The sequence below is a fragment of the Perognathus longimembris genome, chromosome 6 (genome assembly GCF_023159225.1).
Source record: "Perognathus longimembris pacificus isolate PPM17 chromosome 6, ASM2315922v1, whole genome shotgun sequence".
In the NCBI taxonomy this organism is placed as follows: Eukaryota; Metazoa; Chordata; class Mammalia; order Rodentia; family Heteromyidae; genus Perognathus; species Perognathus longimembris.
Genome location: NC_063166.1, coordinates 38466215 through 38481072, shown reverse-complemented (window position 1 = coordinate 38481072; position 14858 = coordinate 38466215). Strand labels below are relative to the sequence as shown.

The following is a 14858-nucleotide window of genomic DNA, read 5'->3' as shown; positions in this document are numbered from 1 at the left end:
GTCCAAAGCAGTAATGTTTTCCTTGTATGGTTCACTTTTGGTTTCTTGAGAAATCTTTGCTCCAAAGTAACAAAGATGATCTTTGTTCTCCAAAACGTACTCTTTCCTTTAAATTCTATAACCTATTTTATGTATTATATGAGGAAGGGGTCAATGACAGTTTTTCTGCCAAACAGCAATTGACAATCAAATTTATTGCAGAGATCATACATTTCTGTTTCCCTATTAAGTTGTTCTTCCACTAATCATGTGACTGCATAACAGTGCATCTCTTTATGCACTCTGTTCAAACCTGCTTATCTTTGCACCAATACCACATTAACTTATTCACAAGAGACTTGTAGACTGATGTCAACATTAGTGGCAATATCCAAGCTTTGTTTTTTTCCAAGAATGCTTGGCTAGTGCTTGCTTTGCCTGAGTGTACACTGAAATTGGAATGATACACAGATTAGCATCGTCCCTGAGCAAGGATGACAGGCAAATTTTTGAGTGTTTCATGTTAAAAGCAAAGCAATACAAAAACCAAGACTGCTTGATTATTCTTGGCTCTTTATCTTTTCATGTGATTTTTTTAGTGATTATCTTAGTTTCTGTAAAAGAAAATTAATAGGTGACAAGACTACACTAAATGTATACATTATTTTGGAGAACACTAAGAAGTTTGTGATATTGGGTGTCTCAATCTATGCTCTATCTACACACACAAGAAAAAATGTCCATCTTCATGAGGACTAAGGGACCCTGAAATGAAAGCTACTACATCCATTACAATAGTTTAAACAAGGAAACAACCATGAGGCTGAAAACACAAAATGAAAAGATGTGAGAAAACTGGGATGTCAAGAGGAATGCAAACTTTGGGAAACTGCTGGTAGTATTTTCTTAACAGAATCTATATAAACCCTGAAATCTACCTTTTTTTTTTTAAATAGAGGAATTGATCATTAATTAAAATTATAACATGATGGTTCTTATGAGCACAATTTAAAATAGCTCCACACTGGAAATAACCCAAATGCTCAACAAGGTTAGAAAGGATGAGTAACGTGAAAAAGTACAGAGCTGAGAATGAATCACCTATTTCTACATGCACTAATGTTCAGGAATTTAACCAACAGTACTGAGAGTGGTGTGACTCCATGCATACAAAGAACAAAACCCTAACAAACAAACAAACAAAAACCCCTACTCCAGCCAACATGAGAAGTCAGGATCATGGTTACTCTTGGGGTACAGTGGCTGCAATGAAATACTGTTTCTTGGCATATAAAAGCATACCGATTATGCCTTTTTCTTTTGTCTTTTTCCCCATGGTTTTATCCTAGATGTCACCATAACTGATTTTGGTACCCTGGGTATTGTATATACTTATTGGAACTAGGGAATGGAAGGGGAGCATCAAAATGGAGAGAAAAGGGGTAAAAGGCAAACCAACGCAACAGCAATACTTACAAGACAATAGGATGTAAACCAGCTGTACAACTCTGGGGTGGGAGGTAGGGAAGGAACTGGGGAGGGGGGAAAGTGGGAGAAAAAGGAGGGAGGAGGTAACAAGTTTGATAAGAAATGTACTCACTGCCTTACGTATGAAACTGTAACCCCTCTGTTCATCACTCTGACAATAAATAAATAAAAAAAATTTTAAAAAGCATACTGAGCTGTTCTCTGGTGCTGCCAGTTTTGTGTGTGTTCTTAAAAAAATGTGCTTTAAAAGTGAAGCAGTGACACTGTCCAAAAAGAAATGTACTCATTGCCTGACTTATATAACTGCATACCTCTGTATATCATTTTTACAATAACAATTAAAAAAAAAGAATCAGACATTAAAAAAAAGAACATGTTTTAAGGAAGACAATTTGGTTTTCATTTAATAATGGATTGTTTCAAACAATTCCCCTTTCCTTCTTCTAGACCCTTTAAATAAATCTATGGAGCAATCTTCAAAAAAATTTGCTTGTTCCAAGTTCTTTAATAAAACTTTTCCAAATTGGAGAATAATTTAAAAATTAAGGCACTACTTTGTATATCATATCTTTCTTCATAAATAGGCCATTTAATAAGTGTTTATTTTTCAAATAAGTGCAGAATTATGGAAAAGGCATGGTATATTTAAGGGTCCTTTCTGCCACATTTTTTCCCCCCAGTTCTGGCTTGAACTCTGGGTCTGGGTGCTGTTCCTGAGCTCTTCAGCTCAAGGCTAGTGCTCTATCACTTGACCACAGCTCCACTTCTGGTTTTCTGGTGGTTAACTGGAGATAAGAGTCTCATGGACTTTCCTGCCTGGGTTGAAGTGTGATCCTCAGATTTCAGCCTCCTGAGTATCTAGGATTACAGGCGTGAGCCACTGGTGCCAGCTTTTTTGCCACACAGCCTAATTTGGCTATGTGTAGATGCATCTGTGTATGCAATGACAGCATCCTAGGACATTTATTTTTAGGTGTGGCAAAATCCAATTTCCCAATAAATTTGTAAAAACCAAAAAGACAGCTATTTCCTTTCAGTCTCTTTCTAGGAAATATGATTCTGAGACTGAGCTTTGTACTTCTATAATCAAATGGGAATGTGAAATGAAATTAAGAATTATGGAAAAAGCTGATGGTTTAGCATAAGCTGTGCACTGAATTAATGGCTGTGTAATTTTAGTTTGTGTCTGTCTGTCTGTCTATCTTATCTATCCATCCATCCATCCATCCACCAATCCCTGGCCTTGAACTCAGGGCCTGAGCACTGACCCTGGCTTCTTTTTACTCAAGGCTAGCTACCACTGGAGCCACAGCACCAGAAATGGTGCTGTGGGCTTCATGTATGCGAGGCAAGCACTCTATCACAAGGCCATATCCCCAGCCCTTAGTTTGTTTTTTTAACTATGAAATTATAATAGACTTGTGACTCAATTTTCAATAAAATGACAAAAAGTCCTTATACTAGAAGAACAGAAATTCTCCCATGATAGAGTAGCTACTGCTATGAAAGAGCTATCTGAGGAATATTTGTTTCATATTTGTGTTAACCTGGCATTATGAATGCACTTAAATACCTTAAAGGGAATATATTCCAACTGCCATCAGTATGCAGGGCTTTGTGGCTGTGTTAAAGCCATTCATGGACTGTTTTTATCCACATTAAATATTTAGAGGGTTCATTTAAAAAAGCACAGAAGTTACCCAATGCAATCACATTGTAATCTCAATGGTACAGAGTTGAAAGAATAATAGGTGCTTTAAAAAGCTGTATCATATGATGTTCTAGAGGTCTATTTATTTATTTATTTTTATATATTTATTTATTTTTTGTTCCAGTACTAGGATTCAGCACGTTGAGGTCTCACTTGATGTTTTTGCTCACAACTGACTCTTTACTCCTTGAATCATACCTTTACTTCTGGCTTTTGACTGGTTAAATGGAGATAAAAGAATCACCAAGAATTGTCTGCCTGCACTAACTTTGAAGTACTACACTCAGATCTCAGCCTCTTGAGTAGTTGGGATAGTAGGTGTGAGTCACAGGTGCCTGGCTTGGTCTATATTATATTATACATTTACTATACATTTATACATATATTATACATTTATTCTTAATTTTTTCAAAGTGTGTTTATGACTGTTGATTTGAGGCCGTGCAGGAAGTGGAGTAAGAATGCTGTTATGAATGAGCCTTTCCCTACTTGTCCCTATTTGTTTCAGGACTTCTGCCAGAGACTACTAAAGAGAAAAGTCATCTTACCACACACAACCCATATTGGGTTATGTATTACCATCAGTTACTCTACCAGGTAAGATTTAGTACACAGAAAGCAAAATATTGACCTAGCTTCATATATGTAATTTTTGAAGACAAAGGAAAGTGACCAATAATTTTCCTCAAGTGAGGAGGAATAAACCATTCAAGAAACCAAAACCCTCACTTAGTGAATGAAATCAATGGAAACTGGAATCATCATTTGTACTTCTCTGAATGAAAGCTGAATTATTCAGAGTTTGACTTAAAAATATATAATTTCCTAATATTTAAGCATAAAAGTGACCAACTTACAAAAAACATTTGGGGGATCTTGTTCCTAAAAAAAAAAAAGATCATTCAATTTTGTGGTTACTTTAAAAGTGGTTGTAGTAAAAACTGGAAATACCTTTTAAAAAAATATATATATAAATTTTGTGCTGGTACTGAGGCTTGAACTCAGGGTCTTCTCATTCATTCCTATGGGCTTTTTCACTCAAGGTGGCACTTGAGCTATACCTTCACTTCCTAGAGATGCCAATTTTTTTTAAAAAAAAGTGGTTGGTATGAATTTATTCATGATTTGTGAAATCTAATTTTTGTTATTTCCCAAACATATATAGGCAGGACTGAGGAGAGTTACCATCAACTTGGAAATATAATTCCACTTGAAACTGCTTTATAAGAAGTAGGTAGATGGGCTGGGAATATGGCCTAGTGGCAAGTAGTACTTGCCTCATATACATGAAGTCCTGGGTTTGATTCCCCAGCACCACATATATAGAAAACGGCCAGAGGTGGCACTGTGGCTCAAGTGGCAGAGTGCTAGCCTTGAGCAAAAAGAAGCCAGGGACTGTGCTCAGGCCCAGAACTGGCCAAAAAAAAAAAAAAAAAAAAAAAAAAGTAGGCAGAGCTACATGAGAAGTGGCTATGGTACTAAATATTCAGAAATATTCAGGGCCAATTCTCCATTGATATCCAGTACATTAAATACTATTTGAACTCTCATGTAAAGTACAATGTCTGGAATAGGATAAAACAGGAAAAAAAAGTGTGTGGTATTCTAATCTGAGTACAGTCAAAGTTCACTAAGATTTAGTGTGAATACAGTAGGGAAGAAGATTGCAAATCTGTCGTAGAATCATTGAAGATTCGAATGGTTAATCTGGAATAGAGTTAGAAAAAGGTAGTATAATGAGTACTTGAAAGGGGTAGGAATAAGAAGAGAGAGGTAGACAAGTGAAAGGAAGAATGAAGTGAGAATGTAGTGTACATCCTATAAAATTAAGAAAACTGAGGGAAGGGTTGGATTGGGTGGGAGGGGCCAGATATTGATCAAAATGCATTATATTGATAAAGTACTTTGCTAAATGGCTACACTTTTGTACAATTTCTTAAAAATAATAAATGCATGACCGAGGCCAGTTTAAGCAGAGATTTTAAAATATTGTAATGTTTTATAGTATTTGTAAGCTAATTAAAAAGTTTCATATTTCTTCCATAACAAATCACTATAAATTCAGTGGTTTATAGCTCTGCCCAAGTCCACTGGACTCAGATTTTTCGTTTTCAGGTATTACAAAAGAAAAACCAAAGCTGAGTTATATTTGGGAAGAAATTGGAAGAGAGTAAGTTCCTAATTCATTACTGTCTGTCAGGAAAGCCATTTTCAACTTCTAGAGGCTGTCTGCATTCCTTGGGCTGAGCAACTTTCATCTTCAAAGATGGCTATAATAGTTCAAGTCCTCCTGTTTCAACTCTAGCTTCTTCTGTTGCTTCTCTTGGATTTCATGAGGACAGTCTTTCTTGTTGGTACAGAGAAAGCAGCAGAGCTCTCATAAAAATTTTACTGATTACTGTTAGGTCTGCTCAGGAGAAGAGACCCTTCACTCCTTCCTCTTTGTGAATGACAGTGAGTAGCCTTACCAGAAACCACCTGCCTGAAACCAGTGATCACCTAATTATGAGTCAGCAAAGTACCCCAGACTCTGAGGTCACTTCTTCATCCACTGAGGTCACTTCCTGAGCCTCCCTGAACACTCCTCCTTTGGACAGTGAGAAGGTTGCCCAGGCTCTGAGATCACTTCTACACCCCCTGTGGTCACACCTACTCTCCACTTTTCCCTATATAATCTCTCTCAACCACAAGTCCCTTCTCTTTTCTTCTGCTCTCTCTGCCCGCCTTCATCTCATGTGTGCAGGCAGTTTGCTCTCCCCCGAATAAACTATTTTCTGCCTGAACCAAGTGGCAGTCCCCTTTTGGCAAACCTTACAGTTATACTTTGATAGAAAAAAAAAGTGTGTGTGGGAGGGGCTGCACATGTGCACATATTACTCATCATTCACTCTAGTAGTTGTACATAATTAAATCCTACTTATCAGAATAAAATTTTACAAGTGTTTTTTTAATATTCTGGAAAAAGTTGTAAAGTTTTAGGATATTAGAGATGCCATTTTTTGAGGAATGTAATTTCAGAAATAAATGAAAATAAGCTGATCTAAAAAATGAGGGAAATGTGTAGGTAGCTATTCCTTGACTGTTCAAAAGATAAAATCCAATGACACTGCTGTTATTTTTTTAGAATTAAGCTAAGTCTTAAAAACCATATAACTCTCCCAAATAACACCAAAGAAACCTTTTGGTGCATATGTAAGTTACTCAGATTCCTAAAGCATACATAATTTCATTAGGAGCCTAGAGCAGCCCTTGTCTGAAAGATCAGTTCTAACTCTAATCTTACTATCCAACCAACCCATGTTGGGGCTTCAGTTCTTTTATTTAGTTGGAGGTTCCCTTTCCCAATGGTTCAAGCGTTTTTTTTTTTTTGGGGGGGGGAAGGGTGCCACTTTTGGGGCTTAACTGGAGAAAAGACTCACAGAATTTCCTGCCTGGGCTGGCTTTGAATAGTGATCCTCAGAACTCAGCTTTCTGAGTAGCTGGGATTACAGGCATAAGCTACTGGCACTTAGCTTGGTTCAAACATTAAAAATAAAAAAAAATTAGAAAGTTGCAGATGTTTACTAGTGGGAAGAGACAAAGGAAATAAACCACAAACAAGGAAGCCTCAAAGACTAACAGGCTCACGCTAAAGGGACACAGAAAGTAAGACAAATGGGCTTTGAACATCTAAATAATGATGGCAATGGGCTATGATACTTTTAAAAAGAAAGTCCAAGAACTCTGTGGGTATCTCTCTCTTTTTCTCCTCCTCCCCACTGCATGCATGGGTGCATGCATACACCCACACCCACACCTCTGTAGATATGCCTTTCTTTATTCTAGCCAATCACTTGGGGGAAAAAGTTGGTGAAGAAGAGGACAGATAGGTAGAAAATGGCCTCCTGCAACCACACGTGTAAGATTTCAGGTGGGCAAGGATCCTCATCAATGGACAAAACATCTGGATTAGAGACTGCTCCAGAACATGTATTCATTCACTTCATAATTATAAAGAGAAGTGGATCTTTAGCAAACACTCAAACTTCACAAATTAACATTACCAATAATGGCACAAATTGTAAGTCTGTACCTACTTATTTACTTATTTTGGTGCCAGCATACACTAAAAAAAAGAAAAAAGGCAGAAAGACAGATTATCTGTGTAAATAAAAAAAAAGGCATTAGCAATAAAACTCTTCACCAACCATTGACATTGACATTCTATCCCTCTCTAGATCCTGCTGAACTCTCCTTTCTTGTCAGGAGAAACAGTAAACCACTTCCCTGAGCATCCTCTATCCCTTTAATTCCTGTACCTATCAGTGCGAATCACTAAAGTCATTCAGCATCCAGTATTTGGAAATTTATTCCTGCTCATCATTTACATAGTTTTTGCTGAGAAAGATATACCAGTGTCAAACAAAACATGAATGACTGGGGGTAGAGGTAAGGAAGAGGGAACAGTGAAGGTTAAAAGACAGCCAGGAGATAACTTTTATAATCAATAATCAAATAAAATCAAGAAATTTAAATTATCCACTGTCTTGGTATAATAATCAATAAGCAGTTGTCATCATTTTGCTGATGACGCTTGTTAATCAACGGTCTAAAAGTTTCAAAGAGGCTAAAGTGAATACAATTTGTGTGGTAGAACCACTCACGAAGTAGTAACTTGCGGGGCTTCCAAACCATCATCTTCGTAAACGTGAAATCAAACATGGCAGATTTAAACAGCATCTGTAAATAGTTATTATTAGGATGAAAATATAAGGGAAGAATTATGCATGTGGTAAACCTACTCAGAGATCATCAGTTTCCAGTACAGTTCTAGTGCTCACCACTTCAATGCAACAAAGTTAACAGTGACAGCCTGACAGCAGTGTGACAGGCCTGCTGTATCTGGGGCTATGGCCATAGTCTTTGAAACCATTCCTGGCTGCAGAAAGCAGTCCTCTCATCAGGAGTACCATAGGCTGTGTATAGAAACCTTTCTTATACCCCAAAGGTGCTCTGAAGACACATGTATTACCTGATCGCAGGCTGGCAGCTGTGGAAACACAAGCTACTCATTTATGCTCTAACATGGTGGAAAAGCACTCTCAGATCCATCCTGCTTACCTATACAAAAGCGCTACCTGAAAAGCAACAACTTTCTGAAAGCCCAGGAACAAAATGGAGGTACGAAGGTTTGCTGGTATATTTCTAACACTTCTGAAGGAAAGTGAGCCCCAAGTTGTTCAAGAAGGATAAATGCAGTTCTGTGAACAGGTAGTTTTGCTTAGAAGTGAAGCAGTCACCAAAGTGTCAGGCTCCCACCCTATTAGGCAAGGTGAGGTATGCTAAGGAAAGTCTTTTTCCTCTAGTGCCAAAGAGCTCAAGAATCTAACCTTTTGGACTTGTAGAGTTGGAAGTCGTCTCCCCCTCACCCCCCAACCAGGAGTGCAGATAGAACACTGGAGAGGCCTAAAAATGGCTCTCCAACACCATGCAGGCAACCACATAGGCATCATTGAGAGCAAACCTGATAAACCTTCCAACTTCGTATGCTTCTAATCCCTTGCTTTCACCACTGATTTTTAGAAGCTTCTTAGCTAATAAGAAAGCATTAGGTCATCTGCTGTGTGCTTGCTGTGACAAAGCTCATCTCAGATGTTTTTCTAGAAGTTGGTGGTAGCCTTGTCCACATAAACAAACTGCAATCAATGTCTCTTCACTGGTTGTTGAGGGCTCCTTTTGACATCAAAGATATAAGAGCAGAGATCTGCCATGATGCCACACTAATGCTATCAAATTCTGAACATGTGTTCTATGAAGAACCAGGAAATCTGATTACCCAATTCTTTTCTTCTTGCCTCAAACCATCTTTCCCTACGTATCAAACCACCTTGTGCTTTTTCTTTTTTTGCTCCATAAATATCCCTGAGTCTAATCCTAGCAGAGGTAGATTTGGGAGTTGGGGCTCTCACCTCCTCTCTGCCTTTTGAAAAGCCTTGGTTTTAGTGACTGACATGCTTGACAAGCCTTGTCTAGTAATGTATGCACCAAAAATGATTATCACGTCCATGGCAATAACCTTGATAATAATTCTAAAGAGGCATGTGAAAGCCCTTTGGATGTTAAGTTTATTCTGACAGAGCTTTCAAGTTGATTAGTTATCTATGCTGTTTAAAAACTGGATTCTGATGATTTTCAGAAATTTAAATTTCACCTCTTTCCAATATCTCTAAAATGTACCAGCAATACAACAGGCATAATTTCAGGATTCTGTAGAGCTAGTACCATCATGCTTTACTCTTTGGTGTTCCATTAAAAACAGTAACTCCTACACTAATCTGGCCCGGTAGCTGTTTCTTTACTGTCAATAAATCAATTTTCTAATTACGTAGAAAAGCATGTTTGTCTTTGGCCCTGATTACATTAAAAATACCACAAGTATCATTGCTTTAATGTGCATTACAGAAACATGACTCCCTAAGTGAATCTGATCCATTAATAACATCTCTTTAACTGTGGCCTAATGATTTAGCAGACATGGAAGAGAATATTTTACAGCTCTTCTCACATCTGTCCTTCCTGCTTTCAATGAGTTTGCCTGAGATATAATGAAATTTCCTGTGCTTTGTAACATTATATTTGTTAATAATACACCAATTAGACATCTCAACACTGCCACACATGCTGTATGTAGAGCTAAGCTCCGAGTACTGTTCAAAGAACCCAAGTCTTCTATCTGAAGACCCTCTTATACTACTCTTGAGCTAGCCCGGGGTTCTACATGCATTCGGTTTTGTTCTCAAAATGTGTAGGGCCGATGTGCAAAGAGGTTTGAATCAGTCAAGAGTAAGAACAAGTAACTGCATTCAAGTTGCCATACTTTTAACCTTCAAATCACAATCCTTTTCTTTTAAAAGAACATTAACATGTAGTAATACACTTGAAATCCTATTATATTATGCTATTGAAGAGAATAGTCAGTAAAAGACTGATCAATAATATATTATGTTTTCAGCTTATTCTACTTACGAAGCTCCTTCTTGCTGAGTGGTTATGTGCCTATTTATCACTTTTGTAGTTAAGTGATGAATGTGGGACTCATATTCATATGCAAAAGATTAATCCATTTAATAAAAAGGCCTATCTTAAAGTAACGCACCAGCTTTCAACACACACACACACACACACACACACACACACACACACACACACACGCTTGAAGGCAAGTTAGACAGAATTGCTTTCTATAGGAGGCTGTCTTAAAGGTAACTACAAATTCCTGGCAGTCCTGATTTCTGAGAGGAAGCAGACCTAGGAAGTAATGCTGGAAGCTACAGATGAAAGGATCCTATTCCAAGGTCTGGCGTACATGGTAGTCTGAGGAAAGTTCTCATGACCATAAATCATCCCTTCTGGTGCTGAGCTCCAGAGTTCTGTGAGGTGAGAACTGTGATCCAGTGTGAGCTCTCAGGTCTCTATTGTTGCTGGGCCTCAGACTTTCTCTAGAAGATTCTCTAGAAAGAATCCCAACTGTCCCCTTTCCTCCTCAGGTTAAAGTAAAGTAGCATAAATACTCTTCTATAAGTAGTTAAATGTATTTAGCTCTTACAATATATTTTGCAGTGAGAGGACTGAAGAACATGGAAACATCATTACAATTTCACCTCCACAGAGAAAAACAAATAATTTTGCCCCTGCACAGCATCTGCCATGTTACTAAGGATAGTGTTGCCTTTAAAATCAATTATTGTGATTAAAATGAGGAGTATAACCATCTCTCCCTATGCCTGGCTACACCCAGAGGTGAAAATTAATGAAACTAGAGGGGAGTATGATGACAGGGGCGTTTGTTCAGAATGATTCAAGGTTCAAAAGTGAAAACGAATATTGTTTAATGACATCTTGCTTGGTGTCACTAAGACATTCCTTCTCAGAGGGAGTTATTTATAAACTCAATGATTAGTTCAAAGAGGACAGCAGAAAAAAATAAAGCTTGCTGGTTTCTTAAATCTTACCTTGTCTTCTTATCATTTTTCTATTTTTCTTCAATTTTTATCTTGCCTTTACAAAATATAAGTTATTAAATGAAAATTTGAAGGTCTATTATTTCAGGTGTATATATATATTTTATACAAGTATATACCTAAGTGCATAAATATTATCTCACATCTTCTCCAAAACCCCCTTGAACTCTCTCCTCTTCCTTGCTTTCTACAGTACTGGGGTTGAGGTGAGAGCTTCAAACACATAGGTGCTCTACCATTTTAGAATGCCCCAGTTCTTTCATTTCTCTTTTCAACAGATGCTGCCATGCTTAAAGTAAGTTTGAATTCTAACAAATATTAAAGAAGTTGAGAATATAAAGGGTTCAGATGGAAGCTTTTTCTTAAATTTTATGCAGATTAGAGATCTTCCTTAGCCAATCAGGCTTAGAGAGATCATACACTTAATTAATGCCTTAAAACACAGTCATTCCTGATAGAGATAATTTGCAAGGCCCTTTCCAGTTAGTTCTTCCTCTAGTTCATGTTAATAAACTATATATTTTAAAAATTAAAAAAAATCCAGCATCATTCATGTATAGATGAAGGATGCTTTCTACTACCTGAGAACCTAGAACTTCAGTTAAACATTTTCTTTGCAAGTATTCTATTAAGTAAGTAGTATTTAAAAGAGGAGGAGCATTCTATACCAATGTGGATTTTTGTGGAAAAATGCTTGTAAACTCAGGACCTGATCTGATGTTTGCTATGTAAGTACTCTACTACTTTGGCATGCTTCCAGCAAACACTTGCACATTTCCCACTTCTTCTTTGACCAAGCAACTTAATGGAGATGGAATGTACATATAGAGTCCTTTGGTCCTTATTCCTGAACTGGAGAGTGAGGAGAAGAGTAGATATTAAGAAAAGTCATTTTCTGAGGAGTCCAGGACAAAGGGTCTGTTGAACATTAAAAAGGAGGTTTTTAAAACATAACCACACATTTTGTGATAAAAATTTCATTGAAAGAGGGAGGTGTGGTCCAACTCCTTCAGTCTCGGCTTGTGACAACTTATTTTGATCAGTAGAATACAGCAGAAACAATTCTGTTGGGGATACACCCCAAAAGACCATTCAGCTTCTGTCTTGTTGTCTGGCACACTCTCCTCTCCTCTGTAGTTCTGAGCATTACGTGAGAAGTCTAACCATTGAGGCTATATGATGTGAGGAATTACAAGGCACATGGATAGGCTACATGTGGATGCCCTGGTAAGTAGGTATCGTCAGTCTCATCCGAGGCAGCAGCTTTGTGTGAGGAATCCAGAAGAATTTCAACCTCAGAAAGTTGTTATTGCCAGCTGAGGTTGGCATTCCAGATCAGAACAACCAGTACCAATATAAACACTGTCAGAATTCCTGGTCCAGTCTGTGCGTATAATAAAAAATGGTTGCTGCTTTACATGATTAAGTTTACAGGTAGCAGTAGTAGACGCTTGATATATGGAATATTAACAAAGTAAAATGGCCTCTTTGGGGCTATCATTGCCACTGTCAGTTAGACTCCATAAGCTGGTAAACTTATCTCTGGTAAGCTTTATCAGAGAAAGTCAAATTATATACTCAACTGTCAGTAGTCTTCTCTTTTCCTCCTCAGGTGGCTATCGTTCCTTTGTACTCTGATCATACCTTAGGAATGAAGCACCAAAGAAGTGTGCTTAAATTATAATCTGATATATTTGTTTTTGAAAATGAGCTTTGCCTTTGATCATAAAAACAAGGACAGAAATAACTTATTACAGATTTATTTCACAACAGTTAAAAGTTTTAGTGAATGCGAATCTAAGAGCCTGAAAAGCGAGAAAAACATAATTTTATCTACATCTACAAAATGTTTCTATGTATTTCCACAATTGTCCGCCAAGGAGCAAATAACTTACTTAAATAGCACTTATTTTGTTTAGGGTTGCTGGCTCTTCAAAAATATCTCCATGGATCCCTTATTGTATGAAAGTCATAAATTGTGCATGAAACTTGAGAATGCAGTACGAAGGGAAAGATGTTAAATTATTAGCACAACTGTTCTACCAAGAACTGGAGGAATACCAAGGTCCTTTTTCCTGTGTATTTAAGATAACTCTCCTCTTAACAGATGTGACCACCACTGAAATCACAAACAGATGTGTAGAGATTTCAACCATTATTTTTCTGCTATTTAGCAACTCCTTTTTGTTTTTTTTTTTCCCCAGAGTGCTAGGCATTGAACTCAAGAACTCATACAAATCAAGTATGCATGAGATACACTGTTATACCTCCTTACTATCTTATTAACAGTTTCCTCAAAAGCTGATGTGTTCTTTAGATGGAAGAAAGACATTTTCCTAGTAATGCAGTGATGGTCTGGGACAATTGAAATTCCTAGAGGCAGGGCAGGGGCTTGGACTATAGATAACTGGACCTGCCATGATCTATACCATGAACTTTCTAGACTCTTTGAACTTTTGAGCTCCCTGTGACCCTGCCCCCTGACCATGACTAATATTTTAGACCATCCCTGCAACCACATGAGACCCCATTTTGCTCCATGTCTCTCATCTCCTGATTCTCTTCAGGTTGCCAGGGCATCCCTTGTCATCTCTCCATTAGAATTGATCTGGTTTGCTGAGATTGTTTTTCTGTTCTTTCTTTACTACCCTCATGGCTCAGTTTCCTAACCGTGTTAAATGTACTCAAGGCTGCAAGTTTTTTTGGGACATGTATCTGCCTGCAATTGCCAGCTTTCTAATAAAGACTTTGATTTTTGACCTCTAAAAATGTGGCTTCTCTGTATCTTGAGATTGAATTCTTGCATAACACAATCATATCCTTGGAGGAGTCTCTACCTCTAAATTGTTTTCACTTGGAAGTAAGTCACCTGACCAGAAATCCTACCTGGTTCTTTAGGATAATCCCTTCCCAGAACCAACTGCGATCTAAAGGCATAATCCAGTGGCACAGAAGCTCCCATTTGGTAATACAGGAGTTAAAGGATGCCTATTTAGTACTCACTGTTTCTGTCCTGCTACTCTGGTATGAGAAATTTATTTAAGTGTTTTCTTTAATCCTTTAACCAGGGCTGTGAGATATTTCCTTATGATAGCAGTTTTTGTCAACGACTAACCCACATTTAAAATCCCACAAGAGCTATGAAATGGTCTGATGCATTGTTTTCTTGTGATAGTTTTTTTTTTTTAAATTTTCACTTAGTTGCTTTTACTCCAATCCCTTGTAAGAATTGTTTAAAGAGTTCAATATTGGGAAAACAACAAACAAAAGGGTAATATGACTGGCTAACACCACATTTGAGTGTTAGCAAGTACAGTAGTGAGCTAGAGATAGTAATTCCACATTGTCTCCTGGGACTTTGCAATTTGGGCCAAAAGGCATCCTTTTCCCTTAGGTATTTTACATCTAGCCCTAAACTGTTTTTGTCACTTCTTCCGCCTCTACCCACTAAATGCTTACTTTTTATCTACTTACCCTGTAGGAATAAACTGGGTGCTCACCTGTTTCTGACATTATCCTGAGTTGGTGCCTGCTGTTTTTCACCATTAACATCCTGCCGCTGTATCTCAGTCCCTCTTAATCTTTTCCCAGCTATGGAATCTTTCCACCTAGGCGCTAGTGAATGTTTGGCCTCTCAAGCTAGTTAGGAGGCTGCTAAGGGAGACCAGCCAATCAGTTAG

General features: G+C 37.7%; 1 protein-coding gene and 1 pseudogene across 1 annotated transcript in view; one reads left to right on the top strand and one right to left on the bottom strand.

Annotated features, from left to right (window-relative positions):
• Lyrm4 (LYR motif containing 4) overlaps positions 1 to 14858 on the bottom strand; it is a 111970-nt gene that overhangs the window by 35609 nt on the left and 61503 nt on the right. The window lies entirely within an intron of this gene.
• Positions 407 to 507, top strand: LOC125353997 (annotated as a pseudogene).